The sequence below is a fragment of the Agelaius tricolor genome, unplaced genomic scaffold, assembly GCF_023055355.1.
Source record: "Agelaius tricolor isolate 1412-34295 unplaced genomic scaffold, bAgeTri1.0.p SCAF_11, whole genome shotgun sequence".
NCBI lineage: Eukaryota > Metazoa > Chordata > Aves > Passeriformes > Icteridae > Agelaius > Agelaius tricolor.
In genome coordinates, this window is record NW_027269271.1 from 7,691,306 (window position 1) to 7,707,228 (window position 15,923).

Genomic DNA, 15,923 nt, shown 5'->3' on the forward strand with positions numbered 1-15,923 from the left:
GTGTTGCCAACTGAGATTGCTTGTAGTCTCTGCTTTATGTCGTGACCGCCTCGACAGCGACAGCTTACATCTTCCAGGGACTTGAGACTGCTTTTGAAACCAAGCCCACTGGGGACAGCTTTCAAACATTGTCTGGGGAGGAGAGAGCTGACTCTTCACCACCTTTCCCCCAAATGTGAGTGAGAGGGAAAGATGAAGTTGCACGGCAGTGCTTTGCCTGGCCTTGCAAGGGAACTTCCCCTGATCTGATGGAAGAGCATCTGTCCTCATGCTCTGCTTCCAACCAGGATTAAACCAGAAATGTCCTTGGTGCACACTCTACACAAGCACCCCAGAACCTGAACACCCCATGGGTGATCTCAGCACCTCTTCCCAGCACATCAGAGGCAGCTCCAGGTCAGCAGATGGGCTGGATCTTTCCAGCAAGAGTTGACTGGGCAGGAACTGCTGCATACCCATGCAAAAATGTGTTGCTCTGGGGGTTTTCTTGCACATCTTTAGCTCTGTGTGGGCAGGACAGAACTAAAGGGAGACCTGGTAAGAAAAGCCCTCAGGTATGCTAAACTTGTTTTCCATTCCTCCAGGCACCCGGAAGATTAAGCAAGTAGGTGAAAGTTGCATAAAAAACCCTCAATCCTCTCTCTAGGACCAATAAATACCATTCATTTGCAGGATCAAAGAACACCCTTTTTTTTGTCCCCAAAACCAGAAGGCATGACCATTTTTATTACTATAAACTGCAAAGATTTATCACCATTCATTGGCTGTCTCTGAAGAGCACCTCTGTACAGGTGGCAGGTGACTTGCAAGAAAACCTCCTCCTAGGAGGCACATCTGCCAACTTTTGTTGAAAAGCTTCCTAAGAGATGAAAAGAAAGAAATGCTGATGCAACAGCAAGAGCTGTTTTAGTAATTAACCAAATCATTTCAGCCTCTCTCTCCCCTTATGTTTAACTCTTAGATATACAATGAGTATCAGAGGTGCAAAACTCCTTCATGGGCTTTATCTCATCCCTCACCATGAAAACTTTGAACTCACCAACTGAAAAGCAAGTTATTGTAGTGCTATTAATTCTAAAATGAATAAGCCTATAATTTTAATTGCACTGGAATCCACTAGCTCCATCTTCAACATCATTTATGGGAAATTTTTACTTTAGCATTATTCTTTTAACAACTCTTTGTGATGAAAAGCTTTAAAAAGACAAACAAATGGACCATCTATAAAGTTATTTTTTTAGTCTATATCCATCTGTTGCCCTTGAATCTGCTTCTAGACTAGTGAAGTAAATGCATAAATATCACCTGGCCCACTTAGTGGGCTATTATTTAAAAAAAAAATTCCATTATTATTCCTTATGCAAAGTCAGCTAAAACAAGCTAGGACAGCTCAATCTCCAAATAAAGAGGTTTTGCATAAAGTAAAACTCAACAAGAATTCAGTTTTTTAACTTAAATACAGACATGAATGTCTTTTCTAAGAAAGCCCTCCCCCAGAAATATTCTCTGATCTCTCTCACCTTTTTCTTGTTTCTTGCTTCACCTAATGAGCTGCTCCCATGTGCAAGACATAAAAGTGGAAATTTCAAATTCCTTTTATAGAAGTCTGAGTTTTGAAAGCTCACAGTAGCTTCTCATAATCCAAAGTCCACACTTTGGAGTTTTTCTTAGCACCAGAGAATCCCAGAACTGTTTGAGTTGGAAGGGACCTTAGCTTGTTCCACCCCCTGCCATGGGCAAGGACACTTTCCACTAGACCGTGTTCCTCCAAGACTCATCCAACCCAGCCTTGGACACTGCCAGGGATCCAGGGGCAGCCACAGCTGCTCTGGGCACCCTGTGCCAGGGCCTGCCCACCCTCACAGGGAGGAATTTCTTCCTCAATTCTCATCACACAAGTTCTTCTAAAAAAAGTTTTAGGATGTTTTCCAAGTTGTCTGTGACCAGTCTAAGTACGTCCCCCATCCCTGGGCTGTGCATCCTGGTGCCCCTTTCCCACCAGGCAGCATTTACCTGGCCACAGGCACACCTCAGGATGATCAAGGCCACCAAAAGGTTATGTTCCCATCAAATTGACTGCTGGCACTTAAGCAAGCAAGCTGATCCTACCAGCCAAGGGCTGTGTGGCTCCTTGCCCCCAGCTGCAGTAAGTGGGCAGGGCTGAGAGACACCAGTTCACATGAGAGGCTGTGAAGTCACACCTTCATTCCTTGCTGCCCAAATTTCTAGCACTCCACTGAGCCCCAGGACAGCTAATCTACAAGGGCACTGCACAATTCACACACAAAATGCTTCTGCCTTGCACTCTGTTGTCACAGCAACTGAACACAAAGCATGACTGTCAGCATGAAAGCCTTGGGTGGTGGAAGAAGAGAGAGGGGAAGCAGCGGATGTGCAGGACAAAAATGGCCTGGTGATACAGTACAGAGTTACATGGCAAGTCTTGGAGCAGCTCCTGACAGAAAATCCAAGCTCCCACCAGCTCATCCTTATGGCTTATACTTCATTCTGGAGAATTATAGAATGGTTTGGGTTGGAAGGGATCTTTAAAGGCCACCCAGTCCAATCCCCTGCAACAAGCAGAGACATCTGCGACTAGAGCAGGTGGCTCAGATCCCCATCCAACCTGGCCTTTAATGCTTCCACCCACCACCTCTCTGGGTAACCTGTTCCACTGTTTTATCACCCTCATTTCTTCCTTATATCTAAATGAATCAACTTTGCTTAAGTTTAAAAACATCCAACCTTGTCCTATCACTCTTAAAAGGTCTGTCCCCACCTTTCTTATTAGTTCCCATTAAGTACTGAAAGGAAGAAGTTTAATGATGATTTGATTGTTTTACCTTGATAACATACCTCCAAAAAACAGTGCTGTGTATACTTTAGGCACAGTAAATGAAGATGTTTCAGGAATTCCTTACCAATTATTTATTAATCCTTTTTTAATTACTGATTCAGAATGACTTTCAGAATGAAAGTAATCTTTTCCAATAAGGATATGAATCTTCCCCTTCAAAATCTTTAAACATGCTTTTCTAAAGGATGCAAAGAAAGCCCACAGACCCAGGAGTTACACACTCTTTTAACTACTGATGCTTGTTTACACTTCAAAGCAAACCTCTGCTACTAGAACTTAATTAATTAACCATTACCTCTATGATAAAAAGCATATGATGTTCCACTCTGCAAACCACGGTCACTCGGCCTGAAGGCTCTTTCTTCTCTGCAGGCAGATGCAAGAATAAGGAAGTGGCTTCAGCATCTACCTCAGGAAGTAGGGCATGTGGAAAGCCACCATGGATTTTTTCTTATTTGTTTTTCAGGCTATTCTTATTTTACACCTGACAAGACACTCTGTAGTACCTCTGAAGCAACTGCCACTTCTTTCCCAAGGGTAGCCAAACATCATGTAACTGGATGAGGAACATACAACATCCTTAACAGGCTCCATGCCTACTATCCAGCCAAAACCTTTGCAATCCATTGCTATTTCTGGAGGGTTACCTCTGCTGAAAGTCAGCTTCAAGACATAAGCAGGAGAAAACCAGAAGTTGATAATTTCAGCTGTATGCTTTAAAATAAGCTTCAATTGAGCACAAGTACCTGAACAAAGCAAGACCAGAGACTGTTACAGGAGCACATACTTGATTTCTCCATTCACATTTCTGTTAGTTTAAAGGAGTCTGGGGGTTTTTTTGGTGGGTGAGGGAAGCCACAGAAGTGCCTTCTGAGAGAGAAGCTGCTTGAAGCTTCTACTGTCCAGCAGAGTCAATCTCTGAGGGCTCTGATGATGGACAAGTTGCTGGCCCAATTAGAGTAGTTGGCAATGCCTCTGTGATGATGTACTTAAGAAGGAAAAATAACACATGCAGGTTTTTTCTTCTTTTTCTGAGGGGTGGGGAGGTTTTTTAATTCTTTTCCGAGGGTGGTGGGGCCCGGGCCCTCCCGGCACCAGGAGCAGCCACACAGCCAGGGCCATAGAGCCAGGGCCACACAGCTGCTGCCATCTCAGCACAGCTCACAGTGAACTTGGCCTGTTTAGCTGCTTTTAGCCAACCATGCTGAGAGCAGAAGGGCACAGGTGGCACAAAGACAGGCACTGAATGATGCCAGTGCCACGGCAGCGGTGGGGACCACAGTGAGCAGCAATGCCCCAATAAGGAGCCCAGACAAGATCAACCTTTCAGCACTGCAAAACCCTGTAAGAACTTTTCAATTGACAGAGCTTGAGAACATACAAACCCATTAACAACAATTTTTCCCGAATCAGAGAAAAGAAAAAGGTGAAGACACATGAGGAGAACAACATGGCGACACTAAGGTCAGTGAAAGGAAAGAAGGGGAGGAGGTGCTCCAAATGTCAGAGCTGAGACTCTTCTGGAAGTCATGGTAAGGACTATAATACAACTGTCTCCATGTAATTGGTGAAGTGTATGGGGGGATGCAGAGATCCACCTGGAGCCCATGAGAAAAGGTGCTCACACTGGAGCCAGTGGATGCTAAAAAGCTCTAGAGACCCAAAAACAGAGAGAGAAAGGCCCTTGCTTCCAGGGATAGAGAACCCTGGCTTCCAAACTAGAACAGCTCATCCTTAATAGGCTAAACCCATGAACTAAAAGGACCCATGCCACGTAGTTTGGGAAGACCTTTTGCCCATGGGAGGGATTCCCATTACAGCAGGTCAGGCAGGACTGCTACTCATTAAAATTAGAACCATGTTGGAGAAGTCCACAGGAAACTCCTCTCCCGTAGAAAGGACCCCATGGCATAGCAAAAGACACTCCTCTCCCTAAGCAAACTGAAGAAAGATTTTCAGAAGTGACAAACTGACTAGAGGCCCCATGTTTTGTTTCCCTGCACTGTCAGTGGAAGGAGGGGCTGGAAGGGGGAAAAGGTGTTCTACAGGTTTCTTTTAGTTCTCATTACCCACTTTTAATTCTGTTAATAATAAATTTTCTTTATACTGTTTAAGTTTGAACCTGTTTTGTCCTTAGTGTTTTTCTCCTAATCCTTATCATTATTTAGCCCTTCAGTTTTTTCCCCCCTCCTCTGCTCAGCTAAAGCAGAGGAAAAGAAGTGAATTATTTTTGTGAGTGCCTGGCTTTTGGCAAACCACAACAACAGTTCAGACTCTTACCAGCAAATTTTTTAAGCAAGCCAGCACCTATGTCACTCCTCAGAGAGGTTCAACAGGGAACATTTCACCCTGTGACACAAATCACACACACAGAGCAGAGATGTGAATCAAACCCAACATGCTTTCATGTCCTCATGGCTCCAAGGGCAACACCACCTCCTTTACTGGAGGTCTCTCGTGGTTTCCAGAAGCCAAGAGCAGCTTTCTGCAGGGGCCCAGAGGACATGGTGGGGTGCTGAGCCCCGGGGATGCCGGGTCCCAGCAGCTGTGTGTTTGTTTGCAGGAAGGACAAACGCCAGCGGGCTGCCAGCACTGCTGTGAATTTCAAAGCACGGCTCAAACTTTCCGCTACACAGCTCTAATGAAGCAGATTAACAACTCCAAATTCTGTCCCTTTGGCTGAACCACCTCTCTTCCCACAGCCCATCTCTGTACCCCAGCATTCAATACTGCTCCCATCCATGGCATCATCCTTTTTCAAAACACTTCATTCCCTCCCACTGCTTTCAAGTCAACTTTGACTTTTTCTGGGTAACAGCAATAAAGAAAATCAGGATTTATAGGACAGAAAGGCTGGAAGACAGGGTCCCTCCCACCCAGCAGAGCAGCATGTTAATGTTCTAACATGCAGTTCACAAAAGAACATACCACAGCCCTGAAGTTACAAAACAGACTGAATGGCTGATATGAAGAAAGTGATACATTCACAGACAAATTAACGAGGAGACAGATTCAGTACAAGGTTTCACAACAGAAAGAACTGAGATTCCTATGAACATTTTTAACCTTTTCCACACAATAGTTAGTGTCACTGTCCAGGCAGGTATCAGTGTCAGATCACAGCACTGCTCTAACTGCATATCCAAATCCTTGATAAATTAACCATTAATTTGCTGAGTAACTACAACAAAACCAGAGCCAACTGCTTCAAATGCAACACAAAACTAGTCTGCTGCCTTCCCTGACACAAGAGTTTTTACAAGGCCTGGACCCAGCTGGTGACCATGGTGTTCATGAGCTGTCAATGCCACAGCTGCATCATAGCTGCTCCAAGCAATTTTCAACACCATGGGGCTATGAATCATGAGCAAAACATGACTTACCATCAAAAAACCATGTTACTGCCATGCTTTTGCTTGAACTTGAAGAAAATCAAAGCACAGAAAGGCAACAAACAATCTTTGGCAATCTTGTGATATTCTTTCCCAGGGCTACCCTTGTACTTTCAGAGCCACAGAAAAAGGCATTTTCCTAGAGAGTTCTAAATGTATCACTGGATATCAAATTAAAGATCTTCTAAGAGTGCCTCTTGGATTATTTTTTTATGAAACTGTGTGTTCCATACTTGAAAGCTGGTAGCAGTCTGCCAGAGAATTGAGAGAACCAATGTGGGTGCAAAGGAGTGCCCCAAGTTCATGATTCACAGCCTTTCCAGAATCCCCCAAAAAATTGTGGGCTTCTCCTGACACAGCTCCTACTTCTTCCAAGGAAAAGAAGTATAGGAAAATAGGGCTACAAGGAAATATGTGGCAGAGAAAATATATCTTAAGTTGCTAACAGTAAAAAAGGCCCTTACTTCCCGAAAGTGCTACAAAGCTTTTGGAAAGGCTCATCTCTGTATCATTACTTCCAAAATAATCTGTACTTTGTTCCACAAGGGTTTAGCTGCCCAGGACCGTCCCTGCTCAGCCCCCTGCAATGTGGGCTGGCCCTGGGGAGGGAGGCTGTGAGAAAGGGGCAGCACACAGAGATGTGTGCAGAGTCACTCTGCTTAGAAAGCAGAAGGGCAGTGACTCGTGTAATGCCCCTCATTTGATCAGTAAACTCATGCCTGCAGAGCACGGATGGAGGGCACAAAGAGCCATCCTAGTGCCCAGCAACCCTCCCAGCTCCACCTGCAGCCCCAGAAGAACAAGGCAGGGAGGGCAAGCAGGGCAAAAACTAGATTTCATTGAGTAGACATTGCACAATGATAGTGGGTTGTGGCTTTATTCAGAGCTCACATTTCGCTCTGGCAGTGGCACTGGCTTTGCAGCAGCTGCCCCATCCCTGCAGCCCCAACTCTCTTAACTCCAAGCTTGTTGTAGCTTCTTCACAACCCTGCTGGAAAGCACCAGAGACAAACATTTGGTTTCATGACCAAAAAAATGGCTTCAGTTGAGGAAAATTTGTAACAGGCCTTTGATGAGGGGCTCCCATCCCCACCCAGTCCCTAACAAGAGCAAGATGAGAAACTATAGAACACTGAGCATTTCTGGATTTTGAACTTGCACTGCATTTCTCAGTCTAACCAAAATGAAACCACCAGTGCCTTGTCTGTACACATGTATAAAGCAGTGAGTGTACAAGGGCAGCAGCAATGCTCCAGGCAGGCCAAGGCTGCTGCCAGGACTAGAACTGTGGGAGATCTCAGCTAAAAAACCTAAAAAACCTCATCCCAGGAAGGGGGTTACCTTCCCAATCTGCACAGCCCCGGGACATCTCAGCACCAGGAAAACAGGAGTGGGGAGGGGGGGAAACCCAGGAAGGCTGCAAGGAGCTTCAGGAAGGAGAAAAAAGGGAGAAAGGGGACAGTAAACAGATCTGCAAGCTTTGAGCAACCACAGACTTCATCAACAGCTTCTTAACAAGTTCATCAAGTACATTCAGTGTTGATAAATCCCTTGTCCTGGGTATCTCCAGCGAGGATAGCAGGAGCCATGAGACCACAGAAGGCAGCCAGCAAAGGCACAGGAAGCAGCAGCTGGAAGGGGAGCATCAGCTGCTGTCACACAATAAAAGGAGTGTGGCCAAGCCCAGTACCTTGACAGCCAGAGCCAGGAGCAGGACAGAGGGAAACACGCTGCATCCTCATAAATAACCCATGTTTTTTTCAGAAGCTGAGAAGCAAGGGCAGCCTGACCAGGGCTGCTCCCCAGGGACCAGCCCTGCAAGCTGCTGGGAAGAAAATCCCATTGCAATATCCCACCAGATGGGAACATGCACAGCACTGCAGATGAAAGGACTATAAATAATCATTGCAATCAGAGCTGACCCAGGACAAGAACATTTTCTTTTCTCTCAGTCAAACAGTCACATACAAAACTGACATCAAGAAGCATTTTAATGGTACTTTTTCCAGAAGGGACTGATTTTTCATTCCACTAATCTCAATACACTGAAAAAAACTTGAGCCTTTCAAAGTACATGACTTATACCGTATTTATAAGGTTGTGGAGGCACCAAGAAAACAGTCCCTTTATCCCTCTTGAAGAGGTCCAATGCAACCATTTCCTTAAAAAGAATCCAAGACACATTGTCTTTTAATTCAAAGATAAGATTCGCCTCCCTGAAACAAATTATACAAGGAAAGGAAAAGTTTTTTAAAAATTAAAAAACAACCTGTTGAGCACCCCTGATATTTTCCCCCTGCCAAAACAAACCAAACTGGACCAAGTGCAACATGCTGCACAAAGCAGCTGCTCACTGTGGTAGGAACAAGGTCTTTTTTGATGCCAAGTAGGTTGAGCTATAAAGCAGACTTTGAAAAAAAAAACAACAAAAACTTGCAAGAAGAAAGGAGAGTGCTTAGAACTGGGCTGGTGCCAAGCCCAAACTCCAGAGCACTCCCTCAGCCTTGGAGCACCAAAAGGAATGAGCATTTCAGGCAACTCACTGGGAAACCAAGGGCTACCATGTCCAGCCAGCCACTGCCCACCTGAGCACACATGTGATGAACAATCTCTGTTATCAAGCAGGTTTTAATATTTGATAGGTTTAAGGGGGTTAGGGATGTTTTGTTAAGAGGCGATCTTCCCATTACAGAGGGTTAAGAGCAATGGATGGGTTGGGTCTGCCTGCTTTGCACTTCAGGCACCACTCCTGAAGCCATTTAACCCTGGTTCTGCACCCTGGCCTTCCCACAGGAGCATCCCAAGCCCCCAGGGATGAACCAGCCATTTACCTTGTTCTCCTCTAAAACACAGGACCCACTGCAAAGCCAAGTCAGACAAACAGTTCTCCAAACACACCAAAGTCTGTACCAGAAATGAGAACACTGCAGAAAGCTGAGCCAAGAACCCACAAACCCTGGGTCTTTTCAAGTTCTCAATATATCATCTCTACAAACATCTTAAAAGTCTTCCCCTTCCCCCACAAAAACACCAAACTCCCAAACAACTGTACAAATAAGGCCTCAAGCTCCCTAGAAATGTACCTCCCATGTACAAGATGGTACTAGTTTACCTGCCAAAGAAGGAAAAAAAAAAGAAAAAAAAAGTCCAATAATAGTTTTTGGATAATATTTCTAAATGAGGAAATTTTGAAATTCTCCATTGCTGAACACAGCTGTGTTGTGTCAGAACTGCAGGCATGATTACCACTGGAAACAGCTCTTTGATGACTATCACACTGGAATATCTAAAACAAGTAGAAGCATGGAAACAAAAAGTGCTTTGCCACCCAGTTTCAAACAGAATGCTGAAGACCACTGAATAATATATGAGGGGGTTGATGGGAATTTGGGTTTTTTTTGGTGAAAGATCTCACAAATAGGGCTGGGCTGGTAGAAAAAAAGACTGAGGATTTCTTTAAATTTAAATAAAATTACCTTGTTATTTCAGATCCTGTTACAGCTGATGAGTTTTCACCATTTTCCAAGCTTCTACATGAGAATAATTCCTAGAAATTATGTTTTACCTAAAAGCCCACCATGGCTACCAGCAGCTTGCACCTTTGGTCTGGCAAACTACAAAAGGCAGCTTCTCCTCTCAGTGTTCCTGGTCCTGTTTGACACCTGCACATGCCTAGGAGCAGCAGCTCCCTGATCTCGTGGTTGGTCAGCAGCTGTTGTGAACCTCTCATCAATGCTGATGTGACAACCAACAGCACATCACACTGCTAAAAACCCAGCCTTACTCATGGAATGCTGTGGACAATGAGAGCAATCCCCAGTACACCCTCTGGAAATGGCTAGGAGATTATCCTAATTTTACAAAGAGTTTCAAACACAGCTAGTGATGACCTCAACACAAGCAGCCACATTCATCCCTGCCTTGAAGGCTGTAAAGCTTGAGACACACAGGGCTATCTGGGGGGGAACATATTCCTTTCTGTCTGGTGGGACAGCAGACCCAGCAAGATTTGTGCAATTCATTATGAAACTCAAGCTATTTTCTGATCAAAACACATTGTGGTAGCCACCAATAAGCAAGATCTCATGGTTAAGAGATGTGTAATAGCAGGCTAGAATGGTTCTTTGCATGCCAGAGCTTACATGGGAGGCAGCAGCCCAGGGTGAGCTTCCAAGGGTTGTTACAGACCAGAGCTGGTGACTTTAGATGTGATGTTTAACATGCCAGATCCCATACCCCAGTTAACCCAGAGGGTAAAATCACCCAGCATGGCCTCACCAGTGGGGGTGAGCACTGAATTAGGGCCCCAGGACACAAGCAGGAGGTCTTAGCCAGACAAAGGTGGTAAGCATAATGCCTAGAGCCTTTCTTCTTATGGTGAACCCAAGATCTGAGTTTCCCATCCCATCCATCTACACTGGAAATTCTTTTCTCTAAGTGTTGTTTGCAGAGCAATCCCATTTTTCATTTCCATGGGAAGAGGCAGCCTGGGATTTTCACTTGCAGACTCAGAGAGGCCACAAGAGCCTCCCAAAGCCTCAGGCTACAAGAGAAACAGTACCTAATAAGCCAGAAGCTTTTCAGCAGGCTAACAATTCTGAGCAGCAAACTGCTTCAAAGCTTTAAACCTACCACAGGAACTGAGTGTGTGAAAACCTGCCACTATTTCTTTTACCAACTCAGGGCAAGCAGCACAAATAGCAGCTGGATTTGCAGCACAATACCACACAGCTCCAGCTCTCTCCACCCCCCAAAGTAAGTGTTCTGCCATGTATAGCATTCCCAAAGGCGTCAGGCAGAGGCATCAGCATCCCGAGACAGAGCAGGAGAAAAACTTGGGAATTTGAGGTGTATGCAGGAAGTGATACCTTTATATAACTGCACTGAATAACTGCTGGCCACTAAAAGCCCCGATCTCTTCAGTACTCGTGTTGAAACCTGCAAAATGTAAATCAAGCCTTTGCCAGACCAACTAAAATAGCGTCTCCCCGAGGGCTCCGCAAATACCACGGCAAAGCCCAGGCTCCTGACACGCCCTGAGCACCGGCCTTGGAGCTGGAAATGCCCTCCCAACGCCTCAATCACCACCGAGTCTTTAAATTGCAGCTACACCAGGCAAGGCTTCACGTGCATAGATACACCCTGCTTGCTTGCACTTGGTTTTACCACGGTGTTCCCTAAGGAAAGCAGCAAACCACAGCCTCAAAAATTTTAATGGGATAACTGGCAAACTGAGGGCATCACTGCACTGAATAAAACAGAGCAACTGCATCCCAGTGCTATAAACTATCTGTTTGATTTAAGTCACATTTTATAGCTCTCCCTTCTGGAAGAAAAACCCCACTGGTTTTCTGTACTCAAAAAAACCTCTGGTCTGCTAAAAACAACGGGCAAATCAAGCCAGGGCTGAGCACAAGAACTGGCAACTCGCCTGGGTTTCCTTGTAAATGCCTTCAAATGGCAGTCATGCCTCAAACCATGCTTTGCCGGCAAAGTGTATATATAACCAAGCATCCTCGCTCTCCTCAGAGCCAAATAAAGGGCTGAGCAGGCAGGGAAGGGGGAGGGGAGGGACATGGGTAATCCATTCTTTAGCAACCAACAGCTTTCACAAGTTTTTCTTTACTTTATGTATACAAGACACCATCTCCAGCTTGGTGGCGTGAGTTTCCAGGCTAGTCTATAGTAAGGATTTCAGGAGCCAACACGTTTTTTAACCAAGGGAACCAGCAAATTCATCTTTCTTCCTGACAGGCAGCATACCAGAGGGCTGCTTCCAGCACCAAACACAACAGAAGAGGAAGGAATTGATCTTGTCTGCCTTCCAGATAGTCCTGAATCCACAGTTAGGCCACCAGCACCATCAGTCAGGCACATCTGGACACCATCCCTGCTGAGATGCAGAGAACAGCCACCTGCCCCAAGAACTGGACTGCTCTGAGCTCACAGCTGATAAAAGCATGGCTGCTCTCAGTGGAGATGGAAGAGCCACCAGCATGCTGAGGAGGCTTCCTCTTTAGCTGAGTAACAAAACCCTGGGATAGTCACAAATCACAACAGCTAAAATCAAGGTGTGAGAGTGGTCCAGAAAGTAAAAGTGGTGGGGAAAAATGAGAGGTGGCTCTAGCAGAGCTGGCTGGGAAAGGAACACAAAGGAATGTGTAGAAGTGGACTTAAAAAATGTAGAAACAGAAAGCACATGGAAATTAGAGCTGCATAAGGAAAGAGTGAGAATCTGCTCTGAAAAAACGCAAACCTTTGCCCCAGCTAGAGCACCCAGTACCAAAATACTCCATGTACCTCCATGCTGTCTCTTTTCCCCTTCTTCCAGTGTTCAAGGGAAGAACATCTTCAACAACACGGCATTGTTTCTGTGTGTCAGGAGCCTACAGCAATGCTGTGCTCAAGTGTATGCACACCAAGCACTGGGGAGATGCCAGAGCTGTCCCAGTGCTCCCAGGATAAGCAAACAGCACAGACAGTAAAAATAACGTGACACCCTGGCTTCAAAAACAAAGCAGACAACGCACTGTAAGGCCTTGGCTTCCATCTTCTACTTGAAAGCTGGCACCACCGCCTCAAAGTTCCTTTTTTTGGGAATATGTGGGAACATAGTGGGAGAGCAGTAAGAAAAAAAAAGACTGGCTGGGTCAAGTCTAAATAAGTAATAAATTCTGAGGAAATGGAAAATGGGGAAGCCAAGGGATACTTTTAAGAAATGCGGAAGAAAGGACCCAGCAATGCTCTCCCCTCCTCTCACTCACTAACCCAATTATCCAGACACCACCCTATCAACAGGTTCAGCTCCCCCTTCTCCTGACTTACAGCTGCAAATTCATGGCTCCAGGCCTTTCACCTACCCTTACTTAGGGGGTCTTAATACCCTCTCATACAAAGAGAAATAGCCTTTGTAACTCCAGATGTTCCTGGTGCAGGGAGTGGTAATTACCCCAATTCTCCTCTCCCCAGGGAGCACCCTAACTTCTGGACATAGATGTCCTCTCCAAACACTCCCAGGATCTGAGCCTTTAACTCAGTAGTAGTGATCTGTGCTGTGTGTTTCTGTATCAGGCTTTGTGCTGGCACCTAGTCCCAAAACTAAAGGTTTTTAAACTTGCTTTGAACTGCACATTGTAAGGAGATTCAAAGAAATCCACATTCACATGTTGGCAACAGACCTGCAGTTCTTACTGACCTCTTGCAGGCCCCTCTGAAATGTTAATGCTGTTCTACACGGACTGAACATCGCTGGATGTTAATCAAGACATCTCAAACTGCCAAAAAACTCAGCACAGGGCAGCATGTACATGAAACCCAGAGTCAATGCAGCTGGTCCAGACCAGGTGCAAAACAGCATTAACCATTCAGGACACCAACGCTTTCAGAAATGAAGGCAATTGCAACATCAAATAAGGATATGAGCACAGAGCTTAATCCTCAAAGACCAGGCAGAACTAACTGCATGAAAGGGCTTTGTGTCCCAGAATGCCTTTATGTCCTACCCAGAGCATAAATACTTGTCAAGCTCCTTGCCTCTTTCTCTTAGTGATGTCAATAAGTAAGTGTCCCACAGACCATAGTGCCTGCGGGCACACAGAACCCAAAAGCAGCACCCAGCAGCTCACTCAAACAAAGATGGTTTTAAGACCTCACAAAAGTAGGGAAGAGCAGTGCTGCAGAGAAGTTTGGGGCATTTCAGGCTAAGAAGGCACTGTCAGTACTCAACAGCTCTTCAACCTGCCACGAACTCAGCAACGCAGAGAATCACACAGCACATGTGCAGAGAGATAAATGCTTTGTTGTTGTCATCTTAAAACCAACTTCACCACTACCATGCCCACAACAAGCTCCTGATTCTAAAAGGGCATTATACTAAAAATATCCCACCCAAAAACCTAACTAGGAAAAATCAGACCAAAAAGCCCACTCAAATACATCAAAGTCGGTCAGGCAGCTTCTGCTTTAAAGTTGTACTCTACTCAAAAAACATGGCAAAGCAAATTCCCAAAGCTCCAAGAGCCTGCAAACTAACCTGGAACACAAGTGAAAGTGCTGCAGTGCTACAGTATTTTGAAGATGCAGATGTTTTCAGCAAAATGTGTGCATTTCTTCAAAGCCCAGGACACAGCACACTGCTCCCAGTACTGTTTTTCAAAGAATAACCATATACACATGGATACACAAAACCAAGCACAGCAGTAATACAGATGGGTCTGTAAGTCTTGCCTTGATAATGAGAATTACAATGACTGTTATTAAGAAAGAAGTTGAAATCAAATCTTTGCTTTACAGGACTTTTGAAAAAAAAATTTCTAATGTACAAAGAAAAGAAATTAAAGAGGGACTATTAGATATGCTTATGTGGTATATTTATGTTGAAGCTCCAAACAGAAGGAAACACTTCTGGGGCACATGGATGTGCTCATCAGGTGACCCTGGTACAGGACTCGGTGCCATCAACTACATCTCACCAATGCAGGTGAGAGCTCTCACAAGACCCAGCTCTCCAAGCCCTAACACCATTTTTCCCCTGAATTAGACTGTTATTGATACTAAACTTAATGCTCAACAGCTGCTCTTGATTAGAAGCTGTGAATGGCTGCAGTGGGGCTTTCTTTAATATTTATTTGATTTAATGACAAGAGGATATAAGCTGTGGTTTCAACTTTCTCTCAGCTGTTTTGTCTTCCAGTTCTTAAATGATTACCCTTCCTCCATGTCATGACAGCTTGAATAACTGAATGAACAGAAAAGAAAAGCTTGTCCACAAACCAAAGTGAAGGCTAAAATACTTTATCCCAAAGAAATCTCTGGAACTGACAACCAATCAGAAAATTCACCTTCTTTTTTTGACTGGCTGTTACAGTTCAGCAGCAACGCTGGCTGTGGACACGCCTAACCCACCCAGCAATTAAAGGACAACGCTGCCCCGGGGGGTAAGAGGATACACAGCAGATGAGCCCTTGCACACGCGATTTCCCACAGTGCCTGCCACTTTTCAAACACACGTCTCCCACCGGCATCCAAAGCTTGTTGTCTGGAAAACTCCATGATCCAATCCTGAGCTCGGCTGCATTGGGTTACCAGTTGGACTTGGTCTTAAAGGTCTTTTCACAGAATCACAGAATGGCTTGAGTTGGAAGGACTTTAGGCTCATCTTGTTCCACTCCCTGCCATGGGCTGGGACACTTGCATTAAACCACGTTGCTCCAAGACCTGTCCAACCTGGCCTAGGATACTTCCAGGGACGGGGCATCCACAGCTTCTCTGTGCCAGTACCTCACCACCCTCACAGGGAACAATTTCTTTCTGCTATTTTTCCAGCCTAAATGGCTCTATGATCCCTGGTGCATGGGGTGGGACATGATCACTGCAACCTGCTCCACTTCCAGGTGCCTCTGACAGTGCAGCCTCTTCTCTCACAAACCAACAGCACCTCCAGTGCAGACTGCATGGAGCAACCCCTGCAATATTCACTGGAGAATGCTGAAAATCAAGTTTACCAAGCACTAGCAGCTAAGGGGTGAAGAACCAGCACAGGGCCAGACCCCTGGCTGAGGACATCCCACCACAACCATGGGGTGCAGGCAGCATTGATTTACACCTGGTGAGCATTGCTGAGGACCTGCAGAGCGGGGATTCAATGACAGCCCCTGAACACTGGACCACCCAGG

At 45.3% G+C, this 15,923-nt stretch overlaps 1 protein-coding gene across 1 annotated transcript in view; it reads right to left on the reverse strand.

The window, feature by feature from the left end:
- LAMC1 (laminin subunit gamma 1) overlaps positions 1-15,923 on the reverse strand; it is a 66,189-nt gene that overhangs the window by 48,987 nt on the left and 1,279 nt on the right. The window lies entirely within an intron of this gene.